We start from the raw sequence: 6,526 nt of genomic DNA, 5'->3' as shown, positions 1-6,526 counted from the left end.
CTCTTGATTTCGTGGATATAAAGAATGCCCAAAATGGAGGCCATATGAGAAAGTTACGCTTATTTAATGTTACCAAAAATCAATATTTATATATGATTTTTCTAAAACAAACCATGCACTGCTACGTTTGGATTAGCCATAGGCTTCACAAATTATTTCTGAGCACGTTTTTTAATTCACGTTATGATATATTATTTTATTATATTTTTATAATATTTTTAACCTTCATCAAAATCAGATTCGTAAAATCTGTCGAATCCGTAGCAATTAATCGCAAAACATTAAACATTGATTTCCGGAGTTCCGTATATCGAAATATAAATCCGTCTGCGTTTTTGAAATCACCACGAGTAGGACTATCGGCAGGCAATTTCATAAAAATCTTATAGAGTCGGAATCGATGACATGAAATCCAAGAATCGGAAATTTTATCACAAAATATATTATACAAATTTATAACCCAACAATTTACTTTACACAAAATATCCATGAAATCTGATTTTGGCGTACGACCACAATCAATTGCAATCTTCATCCATGCTTGCAAAAATGTGAATTTGGAAGATTTTATTTTTAAAAACATGTTTACACAACCCTCACATTAAGCATCCCTCTCACTTCTTCTCTTCCTTCTTCTTGTTTCCAAGCACAATCAAGAACACCTCCATCAGAGGTGGTGTTCTTGTGGTTTCTCCGGTGAGCTAAGGAACAACCGTATTGCCACCACCATCTTCAGCCCCTCTCCGTCGTCCTTGGCAGTCCCAACCTCCAACAACCCTTTGTTCATTCTTCTTCTTGTCCACTGATTTCAGAGCCTCAACCCAAACACCAATGATTTCTATCAAACAGTCACACCCAAACAAGCGCCTAAGTTTATGGATTAAACTCCATTGATCTACAATCAAAATGAAGGGAACAAAGAGAGACGACCCGTACCTATGCCGATAGCTGCCAAGAACCATCAGTGGTGGGTGAATTACCCGTGACCACCAAGAAAAAGGTAACAACCCGTATTCTTCTTCTTCCCTTCCAAAAGCATCAGCAACAGGACCGACCCAATAGGGTAGGTAAGCTGGGCGACCGCCCCGGGCCTCACCACAGTTTGGGGCCCGAAATAATTTATGTGACATATCTTTACTCTATATGTATACAACTTCTGTTCTTTGTATGATTTGGTTAAGAAGAGTTTGATTCAACCGTGCAATCTACGTTCGATTCCCGTTATTTTCATTTTTTACAAAAGTCTTCAATGATTACCTTTTAAGATGAGCCATATGGCTCCTTTCGGACAATGTCAATACACCTGCCCTTAAGTTACAAGATATCAATTTTTGTTTTTGTTTTTTCGTTTTTTTTTTTTTTTCTTTTAACAAATACTATTATTTAAAAAATATATATAATACTACTACTACGTTCGACTCATAGACCTACCCATGTGGTTTCAAAATATCAAGTATGTTTTTTTATTTATTTCCTTTTTTAAACAAATATAATTTAAAAAGTATATACAATACTAATAAGTTTTAATTTAACATATTTTAACTTTAAATCAAACAAAGTGAAATATTAGTTTAATATACAACATAAACGCATCCTTATTAGGGTAGTTGTCAATGAACACTATAATTTATAAACCGCATACTATTTATTTTAATTTATAATATTCTTAATCAATTAAATTTATGTATGAAAAAACATCCTTGGATATTCAGGTTTTGTTATGATTTTTTGGTTTTTATATAAACAAAGATCACGCCGAACCTAAAAGAACAGTCACTCTAAACAAAAAACCAAACAAATGGTTTTTCAAAATGATTTGGTTGTTGGTTTTTTGGTTTTGGGTTTTCATTATTTTTTTATTGCACAACTTAACAATTATATTGGTTTTAATATTTAAGTCAAACCCTTGTAAAATTTTTAGTGATACATATAATTTTAATTTAATAATAGGTGCTTGGTACTAGTCTCCACATATAATCACCAAACACCCTCATCGACTGCTTCCATCCCTCGTGACCACCACAACCCCACCGGCGAGCCAAGGGGCAGTCATCGCCTCCAGCTACCGCATCGGCTCATGCGTCCCTCTTCTCGATCATTCAAAGGCAGAGGACCGAAGTCCTTCTTCCTTCTTCTTGTGTTGCTGACCGGTCAGATCAGAAGAAGAATGAAGATACTGGCGATAGCCTTCTGCCGGCGCCCCTCTCGTGATTTCCCAATTGCCACTGGAAAACCCTCGTCATGCTTGTTTTCAGTCAGTCGAAACTACCCAACACCTCTCTAAACATCGACCGATGCTGTTGTTTTGTTCCTCTGGCCTTGCTGCTGCCGACAACGCAGATTAAACCCTTAGAGGGTCGCCGGAGAACGATCCCTCCGCTCCTTCTCGTGAATTGATCAACCAGCGCCATATCCCTTTTTATTTTGGCCTCCATTGTTTCCCCATCCCGACACTCATTTCTTCTAGGATGGGTCTTAATGGGTAAAGTCAGAAACTTTACCCTCTTAGATGTGTATTCGACTGATATGTGGAATATGGGACTTAGATTCGAAGAATGATGGCTTAATACATTAAGAAGGCTTAACAGACTGAAGAACTTGACGAGTTCATAGAGGAACTCGACGAGTTGGGTCGAAGTGTCTCGATTCTGTTAAAAGGAAGAACTCGATGAGTTTAAGGACGAACTCAATGAGTTAATTTTGAGAAGTCCCGATTCTGTTGATAGGGAGGAACTCGACGAGTTCATGAAAGAACTCAACGAGTTGGATCGCGATTCTAGGGTTTTATGATTTATGGAACTCGACGAGTTGAAGGGCCAACTCGGCGAGTTGAGTCAATCCAGAATGTTGAATTTGACTAGAATGTTGACTTCGAATTTGACGTTGACCAAAGTTGACCCTTAAGGGGTTATGAGTATGAAAGGGTAATTAAAGGAAATATTTTATGTGTAGGAGTTTGAGTGGGGCTGATTTCAGAGTCGAGGACCGTTCAACTACTTTATAGCATTTGAGGTGAGTTACCTTCCAGTAGAAGTGGGTCGAAGGCACCAATGCTGACCCACTAGTAGCTGATTACAGTAGAGATGATTGTCTTTGAGATAATTGCCTGACATGCCACTATCTGTTATGCTTTATGTGCTAGTATGCTATGATATTATGTGATAATAGTCCCTGGAACTGGTTGACATAAACCAGAGGGTAGGTCGGGCACCCAAGTATGCCTGACAGTATGTTTATGCTTGTTTTTAGTCAGTCGGAACTACCCAACACCTCTCTAAACATCGACCGATGTTGTTGTTTTGTTCCTCTGGCCTTGCTGCCACCGACAATGCAGATTAAACCCTTAGAGGGTCGTCAGAGAACGATCCCTCCGCTCCTTCTCGTGAATTGATCAACCACCTTCAGATCCCTTTTGATTTTGGCCTCCATTGTTTCCCCATCCCGATCTGCTTAAGGAACAAAGATGAATATTTGTACCCCTTATGTGATGTTTGTTTACTTAACAAAGATAGCCCCCATTGGTATTAATTAATCAAAATCAGCTCCTTTTGTGAAATAGATAGCAAATCATCCCCTCTTTGTGTTAAAATGACCAAACAGCCCCTCATTTGTAATACTTGATCAAAACCATCTCTTTTGATAAATTATTTCCAAAACGAACCTAGAAATGTTTTAAAGTCCAAGAAAGGTGACCTCACAGACCTTCACCAAAACCGAATCGGGATAGAGATTACGCATCGAATGTGAGTTTCTATTACCTCTCTTTTACGGTTTTAATATTTGTCGGAGAATATATGCGTGCCTATTAAAGTTTGATGATTTTCAAGTTTTATATACAAAATAGCATCATACTTTATTATTGGTCAAAAGTTAAGGATATAGAAATCTAAAAAAGTGATAAATCACCAATAAATATATTAAGTTAAAATAGATTGTTAAAAAATGATATATTTATACTTTACGTGAAATATAAATATAGATATTAAGAAAATTCATAAGATTATAAGTAGATTGTTGTAATAACACATGTTGATATTATAAGTCACATGAATGATGATTGTATATGTATAAGTTAAAGCATCTCATGGAAGCATGGAAATATATAAAAATGACCAAAAATATTATTCACCTGTAAAGCGAAAATACATTGTCATATTTGATGGAAAGACCAAGTTTATGAAATTATATAATTATTAGTTAAAATTATAAAATTTAACTTTTAATATATAAGGTTATGTAAAATGAATGGAAATTGTTATACAATTTAACTTTTAATATATAAGGTTATGTAAAGTTTTATGAAAATATATTTGAAGGAGAAATCCATTAATATATTTTCATATCAATTATAAAAATATAAGTAGTTTACTAAGCTATGGATTTTATTGCAATAAATAACATGATCGACTTCACGATTTAAAAGTCGTTATTTGCGAGATAATATATACTATCAATCACGTGAATTATAAATATCATGGAAATTGTTGGTTTCACGTTAGTTGAAACTTGGAAAATATTATAAAAGTAGCCGTTATGCTGCCCAAATTTCGTCATAACAAACAATAGAAATTTGGAAATCCATTAAGGCTTGCGTATCCCAATACTAAAAGGCTTCAATCAAATATTATTCCTAAACAACAAAATCATAAATATTCAACAATATTATAACGGGAAGTTTAGGACTAGGATACTTAGGCATATTATTAGGATCCATTACACCCACGAGGTGCTCTATGTGAGCTATGTTTGTTTCTAAAAGCCTTATGAGCTAGGATCATTTCCTAAGCTATGGGTCATGGTGTTTGGGGCTTAGATCTTGTGTGTGTATGTGTGAGAAACTACGAAAGGGGTGAAAGAGGGAGTTTTATGATGGGGTGTCTTTCGTTACCGAGGATCAAAAGTTTTTCGAGCCATATGGGTTAGGTTCAATTCCTAAGCCATTTGAGCTATGTTGTTAAGTATGCTAAGACTATGTGTCTTAGTGGGAAACTCTCCATTTTATAACCGTTAATCCACAAGGGAACAACTAACGTCAGGTGTAAGTGTCATAATATTGATCTTATATGGTACGACTGCCCGCTTGGAGTTGCTAGCTACAACTACATCCGACGAGATGGATTTTGGCGCTGGCGTTAGCATTATTGAACATTACCACATGTTACAACGGGGTGAATGACTTTAGCATTCCCTATTATGGTGCCGATGCAATAATAAAGTACAATGTCATGAGTTTGGTTATAACATATTATATAAGCCTGTAAATTCCCAACATTGTACAAGAAATCGAAATAGTATCCACTAAGGGATTAATTGCCACCATAATTCGGCTGCAGAATTAAGATGTGTAAGATGACGTTAGTTTCATTGAACATTACCACGTGCTATAACGAGGTGAATGACTTAGCATGACCTATTATGGAGCCGATGATACAAGTTGAAAGAGACTGTATGTAGTGTGATAGTTTGTGGCCCCAAACAATAAGTGTCAATACCAAAAATTAAGTCATATGACACTTAATAATATCATGACACAAGTGATTAAGATTTAATAACTTGCGGCTATTAAGTTATTTATATAAACCTTCTGGCTTTGTACGAAAAAAATAGTATTTATGTGGGAAGAGTTTTCCCCACTTGTTAAGTGTCAGTTTCCAAATTAAGTAAGATAATACTTAATTAATACTACGACACAGATTTTCAAAGTTTATAAATTTGAAACTTATGAGTTTTACATATAAACTATACAAACACTTGTATAATATTTCTATAGTAAAGGTGAACATTTTATGTTTTCACAAGATGTGAGATGACTTTATTTTATATAAATTGACATTCAAAATTCTTACATAAAAAACATTTTGGTCATGAGAATCGTATAAAATTTTGATATAAGTTTGACTTAGTTATATGTATTTTACCAAATTTTGTACTTTTGAATTTTGAAACGCATGATGTTTCCAAATGAGAACAAATACATTTTTATAACTCTAATACCTTATACTCTTAATAGAAAGGTACACATTTGCAAAAGCTAATTAACCGAAGAACTTTTACAAAACACTTTTGGTTATAAAAATACTTTGTGTAAAAACCTGTAGAACTAACCAACAATTTTGTTGACGTATTTTAATGCATGTATTCTTAGGTTATTTAATAGATTGGAAGTATTCGCTGAGAAGCCTCTCCATTAATTGTATTATACATTTGTAAACGACAGATTGTTAGGCGTGTGTCACGATTTAGTAACAACCATTATCAATGTAATTTCTATTCCGGTTATAATAGAAGATCATATTTGTACTGTTCTATGTATGTTTAATAACTGTGGTTACTGATTTACGTCGCGCACCTCAGTGTTTCTGCCAACGGCTGAGGGTGTGACATAGTCCAAAAAGGTCAAGACTTGGGACAAAATGCTCATTAATAAAGAACTTGGCTAGATACAAGGTAGTATAAGCCAAGTTTGAAACTTTATACCTATAAGAGGTTGTTAGAGAGATGAAGATCCTAAATCCAAAGCTCCTTT

The 6,526-nt window shown here is 34.9% G+C and overlaps 1 long non-coding RNA gene across 1 annotated transcript; it reads right to left on the bottom strand.

The window, feature by feature from the left end:
* Positions 1-426: 426 nt before the first annotated feature.
* On the bottom strand, positions 427-1,136 carry LOC145074427 (uncharacterized). The gene is made up of 2 exons (XR_013691838.1): positions 937-1,136; positions 427-838 (listed from the first exon to the last, which is right to left on the bottom strand). It is a non-coding gene; the product is annotated as an uncharacterized LOC145074427 (long non-coding RNA).
* Between the last annotated feature and the right edge of the window lie 5,390 nt (positions 1,137-6,526).

This window comes from Lactuca serriola, chromosome 9, assembly GCF_051521515.1.
Source record: "Lactuca serriola cultivar US96UC23 chromosome 9, Lser_US96UC23_V15, whole genome shotgun sequence".
In the NCBI taxonomy this organism is placed as follows: Eukaryota; Viridiplantae; Streptophyta; class Magnoliopsida; order Asterales; family Asteraceae; genus Lactuca; species Lactuca serriola.
Note: the sequence above shows the minus strand (reverse complement) of the source record. Positions and strands in the feature narration are given on the sequence as shown.